Source organism: Macrotis lagotis, chromosome 5 (assembly GCF_037893015.1).
Source record: "Macrotis lagotis isolate mMagLag1 chromosome 5, bilby.v1.9.chrom.fasta, whole genome shotgun sequence".
Lineage (NCBI taxonomy): Eukaryota > Metazoa > Chordata > Mammalia > Peramelemorphia > Peramelidae > Macrotis > Macrotis lagotis.
In genome coordinates this window covers 79,467,416-79,488,641 of record NC_133662.1, presented here as the reverse complement: position 1 = coordinate 79,488,641, position 21,226 = coordinate 79,467,416, and positions in this window count along the sequence as shown.

Below are 21,226 nucleotides of genomic sequence, written 5' to 3'. Positions count from 1 at the left end.
CATAGAACCATCCAGGTTCAATGCTACTTCTTTTTTTTAAGTTTTTTTTTAGGTTTTTGTAAGGCAAATGGGGTTAAGTGGCTTGCCCAAGGCCACACAGCTAGGTAATTATTAAGTGTCTGAGGTTGGATTTGAACTCAGGTACTCCTGACTCCAAGGCCGGTGCTTTATCCATTACGGCCACCTAGCCCCGCCCCTACTTTTCTTTTTTTTAAATTTATTTTTATTAAAGATATTATTTGAGTTTTATAATTTCCCCCTCCCCCAATCTTACTTCCCTACACCCCCCCCCCCCGGAAAGCAATCTGTCAGTCTTTACTTTGTTTCCATGTTGTACATTGATCCAAATTGAGTGTGATGAGAGAGAGAAATATCCTTAAGGAAGAGACAAGAAGTCTAAGAGGTAACAAGATCAGACAATAAGATATCTGTTTTTTTCTAAATTAAAGGGAATAGTCCTTGAACTTTGTTCAAACTCCACAGCTCCTTATCTGGATACAGATGGCACTCTCCTTTGTAGACAGCCCAAAATTGTTCCCGTTTGTTTGCACTGATGGAATGAGCGAGTCCTTCAAGGTTGATCATCACTCCCATGTTGCTGTTAGGGTGTACAGTGTTTTTCTGGTTTTGCTCATCTCACTCAGCATCAGTTCATGCAAATCCCTCCAGGCTCCCCTGAAATCCCATCCCTCCTGGTTTCTAATAGAACAATAGTGACATATATATATATATATATACCAAAGTTTGCTAAGCCATCCCCCAACTGAAGGACATTTACTTGATTTCCAATTCTTTGTCACCACAAACAGGGCTGCTATAAATATTTTTGTACAAGTGATGTTTTTACCCTTTTTCATCATCTCTTCAGGGTATAGACAGACCCAGTAGTGGTATTGTTGGGTCAAAGGGTATGCACATTTTTGTTGCCCTTTGGGTGTAGTTCTGTCAATTACTTTTCAAAGTTTTTCTAACTAATTTACTCATTTGGCACAAGAAACAGTAATCTATTTGGCAATGCCCACAACTCCAGAATATTATTTCAGGCCTGGACTATCCAAGTCTCAGTCCATCTCAGAAGTGATCCTCAAGCTATCCCCTTCATACACAGACACACACACATGCACATATACACACATATAAATATACATATATATGTATATGTATTTATTTTTCCCAGCTACATATAAAGATACTTTTCAATATTGATTTTTTGGTAAGATTTTGAGTTCCATGATTTTCTGCCTCCCTCCCTATGACCGAGAGTAATCTAAGTTATTTATGTGCAATCATGTTTAACATATATTAATATTAGCTATGCTGTGAAAGGATCAAAACAAAAGGGAAAATATGAGAAAGAAAAATATAACAGCAATTACTAAAAAAGTGAAAATAGTATGCTTTGCTTTGCATTCAAACTTTACAGTTTTTTTTCTGGCTGTGGATGGCACATTATACCACAAATAGAATTGTATTTAGAATTGTATTTACTCTCAATCTTTTGACAGACAAAATTAATTTGAGCATTCAGGTTATTCAAAATCCCATCTACTTGACAGTTTCTACCACTGTTTTCTTGGTCTAATCAATATAATTAACCTAGGTTTTATTTTAAAGTTTTATTGATTCTTTTTTTATTTTAGTCATTTTTAGATGTATAATACTATCATTATTAGCCTCTGCTACACAGTGAGCCTTTCCTTGTGATAAAGTAAAACATTTAAGTAAACATTAACTAAAACCAATCACAGAGTGACTAAATGGCAGTGTATACAACTTTTTACATCCATAGTCCACTACTTTTTTTTTTAGGTTTTTGCAAGGCAAATGGAGTTAAGTGGCTTGCCCAAGGCCACACAGCTAGGTAATTATTAAGTGTCTGAGACCGGATTTGAACCCAGGTACTCCTGACTCCAGGGCTGGTGCTTTATTCACTGCGCCACCTTGCCACCCCAATAGTCCACTACTTCTTTTTTTTAATGTTTTTTTATTCTCATTTCATGCAATTTTTTTTACATTAATAAAATATACTTGTTTACAAGTAAACAAAATACCCCTGCTCCCATGAATATAGATAGACTTGCTTGGGCGAAAAAGTAAAGGGGAGAGAAAAAAATTAAAATAAAAAAAATTATAGTTATAATTGTAGGTATGGCCAGGTGGCGCAATGGATTAAGCACCAGCCCTGGAGCCACGAGTACCCGAGTCCATATCCAGCCTCGTAAACCCAATAATCACCCAGCCATGTGACATGCAAGCTACCCAATCCCCACTGCCCTGCAAAAACCAAAAAGAAGAAAGAAAAAAAAAGACCCAAAATAAAATAAAATAGTAATAATAGTAGGGGTGGTTGGGTGGCAGACAGAGCATTGGCCCTTGATCCAGGAGCACCTGGGTCCGAATCTGGCCTCAGACACCCAAAGATCATTCTGCTATGTGGCTCCAGGCAGGCCACCCAGCCCCACTTGCCCTGCACCCTCACCCAAATAATAATAACAAAAAATGTGCTTCAGTCTTTGTTCCAACACCATCAACTCTGTCATGAGTGGATCACATTCTTTATGATAAGTACATCACAAAAGTTACTTCCATATTTTTCCACCATTGCCATTGCTGATCGCAACTCCCTCCTTTCTTATTTCTTCACTACCGTGTACTACATTTTCTCTCTCCTTTCACTCTGACTCTGCTGTAGGGTCACTGAGTGGCGCAGCAGACAGATCCTTGGTCCTGGGGCCAAGAGGCCCTGAGCCCCCATACCACCCCTTAGGCCCAGAATTCACCTGGCCCTATGGTCCTGGGCAGGCCATACAATCCCAGCCCCTTGCAAGAAGTAAAAAAGAAAATGTGTTATATCTGACCACTGTCCCCCCATGGTCCATCCTCTCCTCCATTTACTCACATCCCCACCCCTTCCCCCTGTCCCCCTTCCCTCCTTCTTACTCCAGATGTCTATACCCCATTGAATATATTTGCTGTTTCCTCTCCTAGCCATCTCTGATGAGAGCAAAGGTTCCCTCATTCCCCCTTGCCTCCACCTTCCATATCATTGCAATAGCTCATTGTAATAAAAAAAATCTTATGTGAAATATCTTGGACTATTCCCCCTCTCCTTTTTCTTTCTCCCATTCCATTTCCCTTTTTTTCTTATTGACTCCATTTTTACACCATATTTTATCTTCGAATTCAGCTTTCTCCTGTGCTTCAACTATAAAAGCTCCCTCTACCTGCTCTATTAACTGAGATGGTTCATATGAATATTATCAGTATCATTTTTCTATACATGCAGTTCATCCTCATTAAGTCCCTCATATTTCCCCCCACTCCTCCAATCTCCATGCTTCACCTGAGTCCTGTATCTGAAGATCAAACCTTTTGTTCAGCTCTGGCCATTCCAAAAGGAACATTTGAAATTCCCCATGTTCATTGAAAGTCCATTTTTTTCCCTGGAAGAGGACATTCAGCCTTGCTGGGTAGTTCATTCTTGGCTGCATTCTAAGCTCTTTTGCCTTCCAGTATATTGTATTCCAAGCCCTACGAGCTTCCAATGTAGCTGCTGCCAAGTCCTGTGTGATCCTGACTGCAGCTCCACGATATTTCAACTGTGTCCTTCTGGCTGCTTGTAATATTTTCTCTTTGACTTGGGAGTTCTGGAACTTGGCTATAATATTCCTAGGGGTTGGTTTTTTGGGATCTCTTTCTCAGGGGGATTGGTGGATTCTCTCCATTTCTATTTTGCCCTCTGCTTCTAGAATATCAGGGCAATTTTCCTGTAGTAATTCTTTGAAAATGATGTCAAGGCTCTTTTCCTGATCATGACTTTCAGGTATTCCAATAATTTTCAAATTATCTTTCCTAAGTCTGTTTTCCATATCAATTGTTTTTTCAATGAGATATTTCACATTTTCTTCTAATTTTTCATTTTTTTTGGTTTTGAAGTATTGATTCCTGATTTCTCATAAATTCATCAATCTCCCTGAATTCTATTCTTTGTCTGAAGGATTTATTCTCCTCAGGGAGTTTTCTTATTTCTTTTTCCATCTGGCCAGTTTTGCTTTTTAAAGCATTCTTCTCCTCAATAACTTTTTGAACTGTTTTATCTATTTGACCTAAGCTGTTTTTTAGCATGCTTTTTTCTTCAGCATTTTTTTGGATTTCCTTGACTAAGCTGCTGATTTCATTTTCATGTTTTTCCTGCATCTCTCTCCTTTCTTTTCCCAGTTTTTCTTCCAACTCCCTCATTTGATTTTCAAAGTCTTTTTTGAGCTCTGTCATAGCCTGAGCCCAATTTCTGTTTTTCTTGGAGTCTTTAGATGCAGGAGCTTGTGCTTCCTCATCTTCAGGCAGGGTATTTTGGTCCTTCTTGGGCTCATTTGCAAAATATTTCTCAATAGTCTTCTTTTTGTTTCTCTGCTTGCTCATTTTTCCAGCCTGGGCCTGGTTTGGGGTGCTTCCTGAGCTTTTGGGACACTCCCACAAGGGTCTCAATGTGTGAGGCTCTGTCTTTCCTCCTGGTCTGTGAATGACCCTCTGCCATGGGGCTGAGGTGGAGGAGGCCCCTGCTGTTCTGGGTCTAGACTTCGATCAGGATCTGAATGTTCTCAGAGCCCCAGAGTCCTGTTCCAGGGGCAGAGGACAGAGCTCTGCAGTCTCTCTTCACTCCCCTCCCTCAGCTCAATGGTCTCATGCCCTGGGGGCTCCTGCTTACTGGCTTCACCTGCTTCTGTTTCCTGGATCAGGGCTGGGGAAAGAACATGCTGCTTGCTGTGTGCCCTGAGGGCTGGGCTCCACGTGCTGGCTCTGGCAGAGGTCCCCCTGCTGTTCCCCCACTTTGTGCCCAGTGCTCCTTGGGGTACAGCTCAGGAGACTCCCCCGCTGCTGTGAGCTGAGATCCCCAGTGCCCTGGGGCTACCTCCAGGAGGCTGAAGTTCTTTGGCTCTGGCAGGCCACCCCTCTGGCAGGCCGCCTCTCCAATCCTGGGGAGCAGAGCCTTTCTTCTCTTTTCCAGGTTACCTTGAGTAGGAGAACTGTCTCACTGGGTCCCTTTGTGGGTTCTGCCTCTCGAAAGTTTAGTTAAAGTCCTTAGTTTATGAGTTTTTATCAGAGAGCTCCTAAGACTCATCCCTTCATGTTGCCATCTTGGCTCCACCCCAGTCCACTACTTCTAACAAATACATCTCCTCATTTCCTCTTTAGGATGAAATTTGATATTTAGTCATTAACAACTGACTTTTAAAAATAGTTCTTTTTAATCAAATTACTGAAATCACTATATATGTTGTTTCTTCAGTTCTGTTTACTTCATTATACATCAGTTCATACATATCTTCCCACGTTTCTCTGAATTCTTTATATTTATAATTTCTTAAGGCATAATTCTATCACATTAATTGTTTAGCCCTTCCCTAATCACATGTTAGCAGACAATGTAGAATTCATTGATGGACAGCAGGCACTTTATTTTTTTTACTTCCAGACCCTCAATTTGTTGACTCAGTTATGTGTCATTTCAATATTAAATGTACTGATTCTTCTCCCGCAGTAAATACTTCATGTCTATATTCCCAAAATTGATGGTCCAGAATTGTACTTCAAAGAGTGATCAAAAATTCAGTACCGACCCCCTCTAGGGGCTCTTCTTTCTTCAACAATGACAGCCTACCAAATGTGCCCCTGATAATCAGTTTCACTCCCCTAAGATGAAATATGTTCAATTAAAATCACATTACAACTCAATACTTATCTCATTATACTTTATAATCCTCTAAATACAAATTCTACCAAATTAATCATATAAGTAAATAAGCATAAAAATAAAGTTAAAAAAAGTTATGCAATTTGCCAAATTTTCAAAATTCCTCTCATCAATTAAGAAGAAGGTTCAGATATTCCTTATTTTCCTATACTATAAAGAGTAATGCTCCCCAATGGTCAAACATCTTGTGACATTTGAATTTCGTTAATTCATGGAATCTTTCACTTCATTTAATTTATAGTCTTAAATAGAATACTATAAGGATCAGATATAAGAAGGCAAATTGACTGAAATTTTATAATTAAAAGCCCATTCTACCATTGGGAAATTCACAGGAAACATGAATTTCAATTTAAATAAATGGTCATTTCCCCCCCTTTCTAGCCTAACTAAACCCACTGGAATTTCAAGAAGGATTTTGCTTTCCTCCTGTTTCCTGAAAGTGTCAGCATTACTTACTTTCTTCCATCCCCCACAGAGAGCCTGATATGATTTCTAATTCCCCCAAGCTCACTCCTAGTTTGTCACTGCTAAAGAAAAACAAAATGCTCTCTCCAAACCACATTAACCCCAGATACACCAGTATAATGTATACACATTTAAGCAGTAGCAAAATGTGGATAGATATAGATGTAAATAGATACAGATCCAGATCTGCACACACACACACACACACACACACACACACACACACACACACACACTTAACACAATCACTAAAAAACCCTAAAACTTTCAGAATAACTACTTACTTAAGGAAAGGAATTAAATACCATAGCAACAGTTTGAGATGAATTTAGTCAGTTCTTTCAAATCTTTATCAGATATTATGCTGTAGTGGTTAGAGAACTAGCCTCAGAACCTGGAAGCCCCCAAGGTTATACCTCTGTCACACATTGGCAAATCATTTAACTTCTCAGTGTTCTGGGCCACAGTCAAAGATGAAAAGTTGTTGAGAAAATTCTAACTTGAATTGGGGAGCTCTCTACACTAATGAACTCACAAGTCGAGGCCCTGTCCCAATTCTAAGTCAGACTCCTATAACTTATGGAGTTTTCATGTTCATACATTATCACTACCATCCCTACCATCAGCATCATTTAATACTAATAATTACTGACATTTATATATCACTTTAATTAGTCAACAAGTACTGACTTTGTGTTAGACATCGTATTAAGCACTTTACAATTTGCAAAGCACTTTACCTACATTATCTTATTTAAGAATTAGGCGTTTGGCTTTTTCAGGGATATATTGGTCCCTGGAAGCTAAGCTATATCCATCAGAATTTTTTCCCTAGGGTTCTAACCGCTATCCCAGTTATGTCTATTTAAATTAAGGACAGACTGCAGGTTTCTAAGATTTCTCTCTACATATACTACTCTATACTCCTCTTTTTTTAGTTAGCTGTTTAAATTTTAAGAACACACTACATAAGACTTTCTGGGTCTCAGGGATAATTGTGCCACACTTATCAAACTCTAGTTTACTTTCCTCTTCCACCTGGGTCAGTTTCTGAGAGTATCCTGAGTTTATTATGACTTCTTATAACCCAATGAGATGTGAAAATATGTTTCTGTTCACTCATGTCCTCCAGCCTGTGACTAGATTCTCAGAGATTCAGATAGGATTTTTTGCCATAGAACAGTGGTTTATTTTTCAACCCCCTCTATCTCTCAAGGCTGGGAAGGAAACACTTTTATTCTTCTTTTTTTGAGAAGATTTCCTCCATCCATTCCTTAATGTACTCCAGCCCACACCTGGAATTCTCATTCTTTCTAAAGAATAATTCTGTACTAGGATCTGTTAAGGGGGATTTTTTTCCTTTTCCTTTTGGGGTTTGCTCTCACATATATGAGAGATTCACAGTCTCTTTGCTTCTTTTCTAAGATCCAACAACCTGTATTCAGAGATAGATAAATGAATGAAAAAGAAATACTAGATTACTGTACTTAAACAATATTTTTGTCTCTGACAGAACCTAATAAAACAAATTGTCCTTTCCTTCGGGACTGCTATTTATATTGTAGACCACTTCTCTGCCTATTGTCTAATATTCTTGTCATCAACACCCTTACCAAACATGCCCTCTAGATAATTCTTGCAATTTCTGAAATTCAAATAACTGCCCATAGTCATTCACTTCAGTGATTCCCACAAGCAGAATACTTTTTCTTTTCCCTTCAAGATTTCTTGTTGGGGAAGCAAGTCTATATAACCTATACTCTAAGATCTACCAGACTATTCTTTTGACTCTCAAAAATCAAACATCTCCAAAAACAAAATATTAAACAGGCATCCAGGACCATTTCTCTTCTTTTTGTAGTGTTTTTCCCCCTTAGGGAAGCAGAGATTCTTTATTTCTTAAGAGCTTTTCATGTAAGGCTAAAACGTCAAAATGGCCTCATCTATCTTTTTTTAAAATTAAAATCAATATGTATTTGACTACATAACTCCACTCACAACGATCTTTCAAGGAATGGAGCTTAGATCCCCTCTTTTATTCCCAAATCGTTGATATCTTAAAATGTAAATTGCAATTGAATAACTTTGACTAGCACAGCCACTGAGATAGAGACAGATTCAGGCATTCAGGTAGGTTCAGGATTTTATTGATTATCCTCACACTATCTATATCTTTGTCTGGCAAGCTCCATTATACTGACTGACCAATAGCAGCAATGGGAACTCAGTCAGATGAGTCCAGAGAAGCCCTGACAACCTCTCTAACACCTCTTTGTCTATAATGAACAGAGGCAGCTTCTCATCCACTTCTGCATAGCATTTTCCCATATTGTATTTAGAAGCCAACTGTGGCAGTAAGATACCTACCAAAGGTTGTGTTGGATCATACTTACCACACATGTATCTTAATTTATGGGTTTATCTCAGTACATTTTCCAGTTATCATTCTTTACCCTGGATTTCCAATTCCATTTATTTCTTAGTAGTAACTTTAATTCTTAATAATCACAATCTTTTTCTAAGTCTTCTTTCAAAACTTTCCTAAGTCAATTCATTTTGGTCCCAGACAACCAGTAATCTATACCTGAGATATTGCTACATTCTGTTCCAAGCAAAAATAAAGGAAGAAATATAGCAGTTTTTTCTTAAGCCATCTATTATCAGGTTTTCTATCCTTGAGTCTGAGTCATCACTTTCTTAGGTTTATATTGCTCATCATAGCCTTCTATATGATTTAATTTTATAGCCACCATAATATAGAGGAAATAATTTGTAAATGTTAGATATGGCAGACAATTTATTAAAGTAATGGCAAAACTCAACTTAAGGAGTCAGAAAATCCTGGAGTTTATATGGGTGTGACCTTAGGCAAGTTGCTTAAACTTTTTAGGTATCACTATCATCATCATCATCATCATCATCATCATCATCATCATCAGTAACTTTTATTAAGTGTTTATTATGGACTAGATACTGTACTAAATAAAAAAAACACAGTCTCTGTCCTCAAGGAGCTCACAATTCAATGGAAGAAAAAACAAAAATACTTATATACACATGAACACATGAAGTATATACAGTATAAATGTAATGTACTCTCAGAGGAAAAGTTAATAGCAGAATTTGGGATGGATGAGGAAGGGTTGCTTAAAGATGAATGTCTTTGTTATTGTTTGTCCTTTGTGTTTGAAGAGGGTCAATAATATCACTAGTGATGACTTTTATGTGAATTATATTTAAGTGAGGTAGACTTGCACAACTGTCAGCCTCATTCTCTCTTTCAAAGTTATTGAACTCCAGTGTCAAGACAAAAGTCAGGACAATTGATGATGATAATGCAGTAGATGACTTTGGCATCTTTGATGTCTGACCTCTTAAGCATTCCTTAGTATCTGCTTCAGACACTTTCATGATTGTTGAAACAAATTGTTCTCATCCACCCATTTCATGAGGGGAAGTCTTCTCATGCTTGGCTAGATATCCTCTTAATGGATTTGAGTCCTCTTGGTTACCTTCAACCTGGTTTAGCCCCTCTGTCAAGATGATTTATCAGGGTGTGACCACTGACTTTCTGGAGCTACAGATGAGAATTGAATGCTAGGTGGACACCAAAGGTGGATGAAAAGGTTGGCAAGCCCTCAAGTCAGAGATGCTAGTTCTTAATCAGCCCATATCCCCCTAGGTCTTTAAAATTTAATTGGATCCTGGAAGTGTTAGGGAACCATGGGAGAGTGTGTGTGTGTGTGTGTGTGGTGGGGGGTATAACATGATCAGACCTATGCTTTAGGAAAATCACATTGGCATTTGAATGGAGTTGATCTTTTTAGGAACTATAAGATCCCTTTTAGATCTGAATTATGTGAAAAATTATATGACTATACTTGAAGGTATGAAATGAAAATAATGATAATAATAATAGCTCATATTTCTATAGCTTTTTGAAGTTTGCAGAGCATGTTAGTTATATCTTCTCATACAATCTTCACAAATACCCTGGAACATGTGCTGTTATTGTTCCCATTTGACAGCTGAGGGAGGAAAAGAAAACACAGAGACATTAAAAGAATTATTATTCTGCTTTTTCATCAGGAGAAGGGTTTGGGATCTATTCAGTGGTTGAAAATTCATACTATCTCCATAATACTGGGAAAGGGTTGGTGGCAACTTTGTGAGGGGTGGAGTCCCCTGCCCCCCATATAAACAACAAATAGAACACTGAGAACTGGAGATAAAGGTGGAAAAGTTATGGAATCACTTAGTTTACAAGCCTCATTTCTACAGATAAGGAAACTGAAGTCTGAGAGATTAAATGATTTACCTGACATGACAAAGGTAGTATTAGATAAAATTTAAATTTGAGTTCTTTGACTCCAGAGTCATTACTCTTTCCATGGTACCAGGGATATAACTATAGTCAAATTCATATTCAGACATGAATTAACTGTGTGACTCTGAATGTCACTTAACATATGTTTTCCTTAGTTTCCTCATCTATAAAATGAGGATAGCATTGTGAGGATAAAATAAGCTAATATTTATAGAGCAAACCTTTAAGTTCTATAGATGCCAGTTACTATAGTCAGAATTATTTCTTGACCTTCATAATAAAGTATATTTGTGAGGTCCCTGGAAGGTATTGGAGATTCTTAGGAATGAGCAGAAAGGATACAAGCAAATCAAGAAGGATAAGGAGGAAGGGATTTCTTTTCTAAGCCTGTGGGTGGTGGGGTTTACTGTTGAAACTTTGTGGGTAGAGATTTTCATGAAATTCAAAGCCATAATAACCCTTTATACTAGAATCCAGAGAAGATGTTTGTACTCCCTGGATAAGGTTAGAAAATAGTAGTTCCCTCTGCATTTGAAAAGTGTGCTTCTAGCCATATGGGAGGTTTTGGATTGTCACTGTAACACATGCAAATTGTTGCAAAATAAATACCCACATGTCCTGGGAAATAGAATTTTATGGCATTAAAACATGTACAGACATAAAATATAGTATTATAAAGGATTTCTTGTTTTACTTCCCTTCTCCCTCCCCCAGGCGGCTGCCTAACTTTCATACTTCTAGTCCCATCTTTTCATTCTATAGACGTAAAGTGAAAATACATGGAGTTTCCTTATGATAGCATCTTTATTTTTCACTTCAAAGTGACCAGACATTCCCCCTTTACAAAGGAGAAGCATTTGATGTTTCTAACCCTGGGAGACTTTTAACCTCTCACAGCACTTTTCTTACCACACTAGTCTTTGTCTCCCTCTTATGTAGTACTATATATCAGAATTGTTCCACCTGAGTCTACTTCCCTTTTTGTTCTTCCAGAAAAAACATTTCTTCCATGAATTCATTTATTGAGATTTCTTTATAAAGTGGAAGTAGGAAGAGATGTGTATGTATATCAGGGTAAAAAAAGAAACTGAAAAAGACTAAACAAATTATTTTTAACTCAAGAATTTTCTTTGTCTTCTCCCAGATTTATTTGCCTAGGCTACTGACATTTTAGACTGCAGGCAGATTATATATAATTGGAACAGCAGTTCCTTTCTTTGTGTGGGTTAAAGTGACAGAGATTGTTAGCCTGAAAAACAGGATGTTTGCAGAATTTATCAGGCCCTACTGTTTTGACTGAAATAGCAAAAAATTTTTCTGGACTGATTTACATGTCACATTATTCCCCTTCATATTAATTAGTTTCTCATTAGAGATATTAAATTTGTCAGAATAATTAAGCTGGAACTTGTAAACACATTAAGTCTTGGATCCTTCTTGTATGATTAACCTCCTCACCTGGTGTTGCTGATTTAAACTGTCTCTATGATGGAGAAATAATTGTTTTCTTTAGGTGTTGTGACCATTGAGAGTTTCAGATGATCTTAACCACAGATATAGATTGCTGTGTGGCTTATTTGTTTGTACTGAAACAATTATTACAACTATGGAGAAAAATGACTGTCATAATTTGGTTGGTTGGGCCACAGAAGTGTGCTAAGATGAACATACTTCACATTCTTCCCTGATTATTTACCTCCTTCCTCCCCCTCCTTCCCTCTCTCCGTCCCCTCCCTCCTCCCTCCTCCTCCTTCCTCCCTCCCTCCCTCCCTTCCTCCCTTCCTTCCTTCCTTCCTTCCTTCCTTCCTTCCTTCCTTCCTTCCTTCCTTCCTTCCTTCCTTCCTTCCTTCCTTCCTTCCTTCCTTCCTTCCTTCCTTCTTCCTTCCTTCCTTCCTTCCTTCTTTCTTTTCTCTTCTGATTTCAAAAAAATTTTATTTTCAGTCCCTTTCCTTTGATTTAATTGTTGGAAGGAGCTCTCCAGTAAGGAGATTTTCTTTCTCAATGCAAATAAGTAACTGTTCTATAATATTTTTAGTTTTAGAGAATTACTTGGGGCCATCGAAAAGGTTTAATAATTTTTCCAGGGTCACAAAACCAATATATGTCAAAGATAGGACATAAACTCATTTTGATTTGATTCTGAGAGTAGCTCTATTTATTATGTTGCTACCTTTTTGTTTCTTTCTTTTAAAAATAGATTTTTAAATACTTTTTAATATCAGTGTTATCAAATACTACAGATGCCTTGCTTCTAATTCAGAAGTATAAGTAACCGAAAAAAAATCCAAACACATTGGCTATATCTGACAATGCTTTCCCATTCCATAGCCATAGTTCATATATACATATATTTATTCTTCCTCTGAAGTCAAGATTAGACATTGCATTGATTAGTTCTGATATTTTTTCAGTTCTGTTTTCCCTTACAACATGTACAAATTGTTCTGATTCTGCTTACTTCACTCTGTATCAGTACATATAACTCTTTTTTTTAGGTTTTTGCAAGGCAAATGGAGTTAAGTGGTTTGCCCAAGGCCACACAGCTAGGTAATTATTAAATGTCTGAGACTGGATTTGAGCCAGGTACTCCTGACTCCAAGGCCAGTGCTTTATCCACTATGCCACCTAGGCGCCCCTTAGTCCATATAACTCTTGCAAAGTTTTTTTAGATTCATTTTTTTTTGTTTTACAGTTCAGTGATAGTATGTTGCATTTAAAAATAACCATTTGTTCAGATGTTACCCAATTGATGGCAATATGGTATAGTGGAAAGAGTCCTGACTCTGAAGTCAGGTCAAATTCCACCTATAATACTTACTACCTGTATAATTTTGAATTAATCACTTAACCTCTTAGATCTCAGTTTCCACATATATAAAATAAGGAAGTTGGACTTGTTGACTTTGAAGTCCCTTTTGACTTTGGCACCCACTTTATTTCCAGTTTTTCTCCCATGAAAAATGATGCAATAAAAGTTTTTATAAAAATTTTATGGTATCTTTTTATCTTTGACCTCTTTGCTACATACACCTAATTAATGTTATTGTTGGAGTGGTATGTATAGTTTAGTAACTTTTCCATGGAGTCTATATGGAGAAACCATTTAAAAAAATTTTCCACTTGCATTTCTTCTAAAGTTACTCTTTGACTTAACTGTGATTGGTCTTCAAGGTCTACAGTCTCTTTTCTCTCCTTCTCCATGTCTCTCTCTCTCTCTCTCTCTCTCTCTCTCTCTGTCTCTCTCTCTTTATTGACTTATTTAGTTACCATTTCCATAGAGATGATTATAATATAATTTGATATGACATGACCTGCCACAACATAACACAACATTATGATATAATATATGATATGACATAGCATAGCAGGATATGGCATATTACAATTGTATATAATATGTGAAATGGTATAACATTATATAATATAATACAACACAATATAATAAAGATAATTCAATGTATTATAACATAACAATACCATACTATATTCTATATTATATATAATTATTTACTTAATTTTTCCTATATTTTAATTCTGCATCATCACTATTGAATATTTCAAATATAATATCCCATAGACATCTCAAATGTAATATGTTCATTACCCCCCAAATCTCCCATTTTCAAATCTTCCTCTTTTTGTCAAAGACCCTATCATCTTTCCATTCAGCTGTGTGTAATTTTAGCATTATCCTTAACTCTTCATTCTTCTTCACCCTACATATTCGATCAGTTGTTAATCTCATAACATCTTTTGTATCTGACCCTCCTTGCCATTCAGAGGCCTACCATCATAAAGTAAGTCCTTGTGACTTCTTGTCTAGATTATTACAATAGCTTCAATTCATTTCTCTGTCTCAAATCTCTCTCCATTTCAGTCTATCCTATCTAATAAAATAATTTTCCTTAAGAGCAATATCAGTCCAAATAACTCTTACAAAATTTCTTTGTTTTTTGTTTGTTTTATAGTCCAGTATATATAGTCATAGTTAATAATTTGTTCAGCTATTACCCAATGGATAACATCCCCCAGTACTTAACATAGGTCATGGCATTTAAGAGGCACTTAATTAATTCTTGTTGATTGGTTGATTCTTTTGGGTTTACTTCTTTGACTTCTCTTAACATGTAGTATTTCTTCATTTTATTATTTTTTTTCCTGCTTAACCATATATCCAACCTCATTTCCTGGACTGAGACTTTGTGCTTAGACTAGATTCTGTCTCAATTCCTATTCTTGGAGGTTGTATGTAGGTTCCTATCCCTACTCAAGTTTGGATGTTGTTGCCAGCATGTTGCCACAAGTTTTGAATACATTCTCTTACCTGTTTCTACCTTCTCCAACCCTGAAACTGGACCTGGACCTAGAATTGAACCTAGGCAAAAATTCTCTACCTCAATGTCTGGTTTCTATTGCCTCTCTCTGTCTCTTGGTGACCCAAGGTGGGTACTTGTTTTGCTCAGTATTCATCTCTTTTTCCTTACAAAGTAAAAAATTGGGAATTTGTTGACTTTCTCCTCTCATGTGGCCCTGTAAGTCTCTGACTGAATATACCAGACTGTATTGGATACAGGACTTCTAGTAGATGTAAACTGGGTGCCTCTTTCATATCTGTCCTTCTGAAACTTCTAGGTCACTGGTGCAGTCTTGGCAGGATATTAAAGTACTCACTGGTTTCAGAACTTCTGGAGGACCTGAAGATATGGCTGCCCAGGTGCTTATGACCAATCTGTCTCCTCAAATAGTTATTTATTGGGAGCTGGCTCTGTGTTCTGCTATGATTTGGACCAGTTAGGACCTAAGATTCCACTTATTTTGGACTCAGTTTAATGAAAATTACACAAACTTTAGGCCACACTCTATTGCACTCTGCAACTCAAATGTCTTTCATAGTCTCCTAGTATAATATTAGACTATATGGAGGAATTTTGGGGTTTTCCTTTCTCTTCAATCAATCATTGTTAAATCTGGCACTTTTTCTTGCCTTTGTTTGGGTGTTTCTCTTGGATCTATTCTCCCTAAAACATTTTACCTCATCATTTTGGTAATTCAAGATATTATTCAAGAATTTTTCCTTAAGCATATATGTCTAGAAGATATCTCTTTCAATTCTTATTTTTTATGGTGTAACCTTTTTAGTTAAGGTGATCATCCATTTGGAGCTTATTTGGTTGGTGAAAGTCCTATTTCTGGGACGGCTAGGTGGTACAGTGGATAGAGTACCGGTCCTGGAGTCATGAGTACTTGAGTTTAAATTTGGCCTCAGATACTTAATACTTACCTAGCTGTGTGGCCTTGGGCAAGCCACTTAACCCCATTTGCCTTGAAAAAAAATCTAAAAAAAAAGAAAAGAAAAGAAAGAAAAAAAAAGAAAGTCTTATTTCTGCCAAACTTTTTCATTCATCTCAGAAGTTCTTGTAGAACAGAAAGCTCTTATTACTCTAAATAAACTTTGCAGAAAACTAGTAACATTGTACAATATTATATACAGTATCATATAATTGTGTAGTTTCTTGTCTGAGGTATAGAGAAAAGGAACCAAAGAGGAGAGTGATCAGAGAACACAGAGAAACCTAAGAAAAATAAGGAGAGAAGAGACAACTTGCTTTTATAGTGTTCAAGTCATCAAGTCCAGATAGATGACATCATAAAAATAGCTCATATAGATTTAACAATTTAAGGTTTATAAATTTCTTTATTTATGGACCTTGTTTCCTTTGATACTCACAATAACCCTATGAAGTTGATGTTCTGAAAGAATAGTAAGATGCTTTCTCAGCCACTGTCAATTGAAAGGCAAACCTGAGAGTGTCCAAAAAGGAGGCAATAGATGGTGAGATAAAATGAGATCATTTTATACAAGAATTACTTGAAGGAACTGGAGCTCTTTAACCTAGAGAAGAAAAGTCTTTGATAGAAATGGGGAGAATGATGATAACTTCTTAAGGTATTTGAAATGCCATTCTGCTTCCATCCAGAGGACATCATTACAAGCAATGACTATTTATTCACATTTTTTTTTAAATTGAAGAAGAAAGGAGAGGAGAAGGGAAAGTGGAAAAGATAAGAAAGAGATGGAATGAAAGAGGAAAGGAAAGAAATAAGGAAAGGCAAAATAAGGGAAAATTTCTAAAGTCTTAAAGATTACAAAGAAGTATCATCAGAATAGTAGTCATAATAATTTCAGAAATAAAGAGCCTACATTTAAAAAAAATGTCCTGCCATCAGCACTCTGAAACCCAAATGTAAACAGATAAGAGTAATTAACTGATAGTCAACTGAATGAATATTTATTAAACATCAACTATATAGAGTTAGTGATGTATAGTGGTCAGAGACAGTATTGGAGTTTAGAAGACTTGAGTTCTAATCTAGTCTCTGACTTATACTTGCTCTATGCTCCTGGGCAAAACACTTATCTAATCAATGACCCCTAAACTTGCTGAGATTGTAAGTTGCAGAACAAGTTGCTAGTCTTCCTTGGTAAAGGAATTTCTTCATCAGAACTTCCCTGATGAATTAAGTCCAGGTCAAAATGAAACAAAACAACAAAATCCATACAAGGTACTGTGCTAGGATACAAGAACTATGTAGTCCTTTCCTTCAAAGCACTTCTAGTCTAAAATGAAGATTAAAATGGATATAAAGATAAATATGGTACCAGGTGGAGTATGATAGGAAAAATAGAGATCTAGACAAAGAGTGACAAGAAATTTTGAAGAGGAAAAAAATCATATTTCAGTTAGAAAATTAAGGAAAACTTCTTGAAGGAATTAGAACCTAAACCAGGCCTTGAAAGGAGGAGGACATGAATAAGCAGAGATAAAGATGAGTGTGTTTTTTGTTTGTTAGTGTGTCAGGATTGAAGGAGCCTGGAGGGTCATCCTGGGGAGGATGTTCTCAGAGTTCTCCTAAAATCTTCTGCGGACTCCAAATAGATGGAGAATTATTGCTTAGGAATCTGATGATGATGAACTTGCTGGCTGTTCTGGACTTGTGATGTCCCAGGACTGGAAGGATTTTGTGTTTTGTTATGAAATGAAAGACCTTGAGTTCCTCACTCATTCCTGTGCTATCTTCCCACTAAACACCTCCCTCCCCACTCCAAAAAACAAACAAAAAACAAACCCAAAACAAAACTGTTCTTGGTCCTAATGAGTCATAAATATTTACCTTACAACTGATTGTAACTGTAGTTATAATTTAATTGAATTCCATTCTAATCATTTATAGATAGTATCATGGGAAACAATAAACATGAACTTGGACAGACTTTGAGAGATAGTAGAAGATAGAAGAACCTGTTGTACTATGGTTGATGGAGTCACAAAGAATTGAACAGGACTGAACAGCAACAATGATTATTTTATACTTACCATTCCTCTTTCTGTGAAGGAATAGACACTTTATTACATGCTTGTTTCTTGTTGTACATTGAGTACCTTTTAGGCCCTAGTGGAACCATCCCCCTAAGTAGTCAGATGCAGAATTTGTTAATGAGCCAAAGAATCTGAGGTCGGTGAATTTCCCTTTAGTGAAAGAAAGATCAGGGTTCCTCAACACTGAACCTGGCATAGGAAATGGCATAGCATTCCACTCAGTCAGAGAAGCTCCATATTAGACTCACACGGAAGGGACTACCAGTGAGAATATAAGGAGGCAAGAGGTTACAGGTCAAAGCTGGGAACATCAACTAGTACAGTTTGATTGAAATGTTGATATGAAAATGTTTAATATGAAATAAGATTGGTAATAGTTTGGTATTAGATTTTGAAGACTCTAAACAAGTCTGTTTATTGTTTGTCCTATAAACAATAAAAGTTTTTGAAGGTGGGAAGAAGCATGGTCAGAGCTTTTATTAGGAAGGGAATGTGGTGCAGTGGAAATCTGGGTCTGATCTGGGTCTGTGCTTTGTTACTTATCATTTTCCTATCATGCATTATTTATAGCAAATTACTCATCCTTGATTTCCTCATCTGTAAAATTAGGGACTTTTACCAGATGAAGGAAAAGGGATTTGGAGACAGATGACCTTGGCTATAATCCTGGCTCTGCCGTTTACTAATTGTGTGACCTTGAGTACATCACTTAATTCTCTGGACTTGAATTTCCTCTCCTGTGAGATTAGGTGATCAGATTTCCTAGTGTATAATTCTAAATCTTTGATCTACAACCTTTAAAATCCCTTCAAACTCAATCCTATGATTATTTTGGAAGCTATATATTTGTACACATACAAAGTGAGAGAGAATAAAGTCAGAAAGACTAGTTTGGAGGCTATTGAAATAGTCTAAGTGAGAGATGAGAATGTCAGTAGAGAGGCTAGACAGACATTATAGAGATAGGACCTGACAACTAAATAAATGTGGACAGATGAAAGGGAGGAGTCAAAGAATATAAGGTTCTTGTGAATAGGGACTGTTTTTATTAGTGTATTTGCATCCTTAATGCTAACCATAGAGACTGGAGATTTTCATCATCTGTTTTGAAAGAATAAAATACCTATTGAATGATGATTGAAGGTTGAACTTGGATGTATGAGGGTGGCATCAACAGAAGTGGGGAAGCTGGGAAAGGGGGCAGGTTTTTGAAGGGAAGATGTTGAGTTCAGTTTCAAGGGGATTGAGTTTGAGGTATTAGTACAATATCCAAATATGTTTAGTAGGCAGTTGGAGATATAATACTGGCATTTGGAGTTGGATAGAGAACATCTGCATAGAGATGCTCACAGAAATCATAAGAGAAAGAGTGTAGAGATAGAAAAGTTGTAGGAGTTACCCACACTACTAAACCAGAAAGAAGAACAAGCAAAGGAAATCAAGGTTGAATTGCAAGAGGTATAGACCCAGAATCAAGAGAGAGAAGCGTTGTAGAAGCTAAGGAAGGAAAGAGTATCAAAAATAAAATGTGGCAAATATTGTCAAACATTACAGAATGGTCTAGATATTGAGGATTAGAAAAGGGATTTACTGATAAGGCAATTTTTAGTGACTTTGGAAAGAATTGTTTCATATGGAAGAGTGGATGGGTAATGAGGAAATGGCAGCTTAGCATATTGACCTGGGCAGGGCAAATACTTATTCTATGCACTTAGTAGCTAAGAGGATAATCAATAGAAGATGATACTTGGAAGGGGTCATAGGAAGAGAGAATGTGGAAAGAAATACCATGAAAAGACATTAGACTTGGGGCATCTAGGTGGTACAGTGGATAGAACACCGGCCTTGGAATCAGGAGGATCTGAGTTCAAATCCAGCCTCAGATATGTAATACTTGCTTAGCTGTGTGACCTTGGGCAAGTCACTTAACCCCACTGCTTTGCCAAAAAACAAAAAGGACATTAAACTTGGAATCAAAAGAACTGACTTTGAATTGAGAGTTCTGGTTCTATTATTTATTGGCTATGTGATCTGAAGCAAATAATTTAATATTCCTCCTTTTAAAAATGAAGGAGTTGGATTAGATAATCTTTAAGGTCCCTTCCAACTCTGGCATTTTGTATTTCCTATGATTCCATGATATAACAAAATCTCAGAAGAGTAGTTGGGAGAAACAAACTAAGATCAAGGGTTTTATCAGAGGGTTTAGCCTTGGCTAAGAGAAGAGTTATATCATATTCTTTATTTTATAGATTTTTCAAGGCAATGGGGTTAAGTGGCTTGCCCAAGGCCACACAGCTGGGTAATTATTAAGTGTCTGAGGCCGGATTTGAACTCAAGTACTCCTGACTCCAAGGCCAGTGCTCTATCCACTGTGCCACCTAGCCACCCCTGTTATCTCATATTCTGAGACAGGAAGTAAGGAAGAAAGATGGGTTTTGCATTTGGAGAAATAAAGAAAAGAGATCTCAGAATGCATGGTTCCAATCTTCTGAGCAAAGCAGGAAGCCATGCCTTTTGCTAAGAGACACATTGGATGTGGATAGTATTGAAGTCTTTAGAATGGAGGAGAAAATTTGGAGTATTCATTTCCAAGAGCAATTGTGATAGGGAGTCAATCAGAAATGAGTAAAAGAATTATCTTGCATTTGTGAGGGCCTAGTTGAGATGTGGAATTATGACTCCTTTAACAGACACATTAAGTAAGGTTTTGTGACTTTCTCCAATAGCTTTTACTGGCTTGGAAGTACAATCATCAAAAACAGATGTTTGGGGATGACACAGGGTTAGGGATTAGCAAACCAGGAACACTGAAAGGGCAAGAGGATGAGGCACTCAATAGGAGAGGACAGAATATGGTTGCTGTGACATCAGTTTTTATATTATGAAATATCAATTATCACAATACTCAATGAGAGGGTTCAATTTAGTGGAGTGTGAGGTGTGGGTAGGGTAGATAGTGATCTCTATAGTAGGGAGAAGAAAAAAACACAAATCAACAGTTTGAATAGGAGGGACACTGGTAGCCAGGACAGGTTTATTCTAAGTGAGAAGTATGAAATAATGACTTAATTTTCTACTTTGGTCCCTAGCTCATTGGATCTCTAGGCATCAGAGGGAAACTATGCAAAGGATGGGCTGAGATTTTGAACCATAACTTTTATTCTTTTAAAACAGATGATGAAAAATCTCCAGCAGAGCAAACTCCTTTTGCAAATTGTATTTAAGATTTAAGAACCTGTGATACTTAATGATATGCTTGGCTCTTGAGCTACATTTCATGTATTGTAACCTAATCTC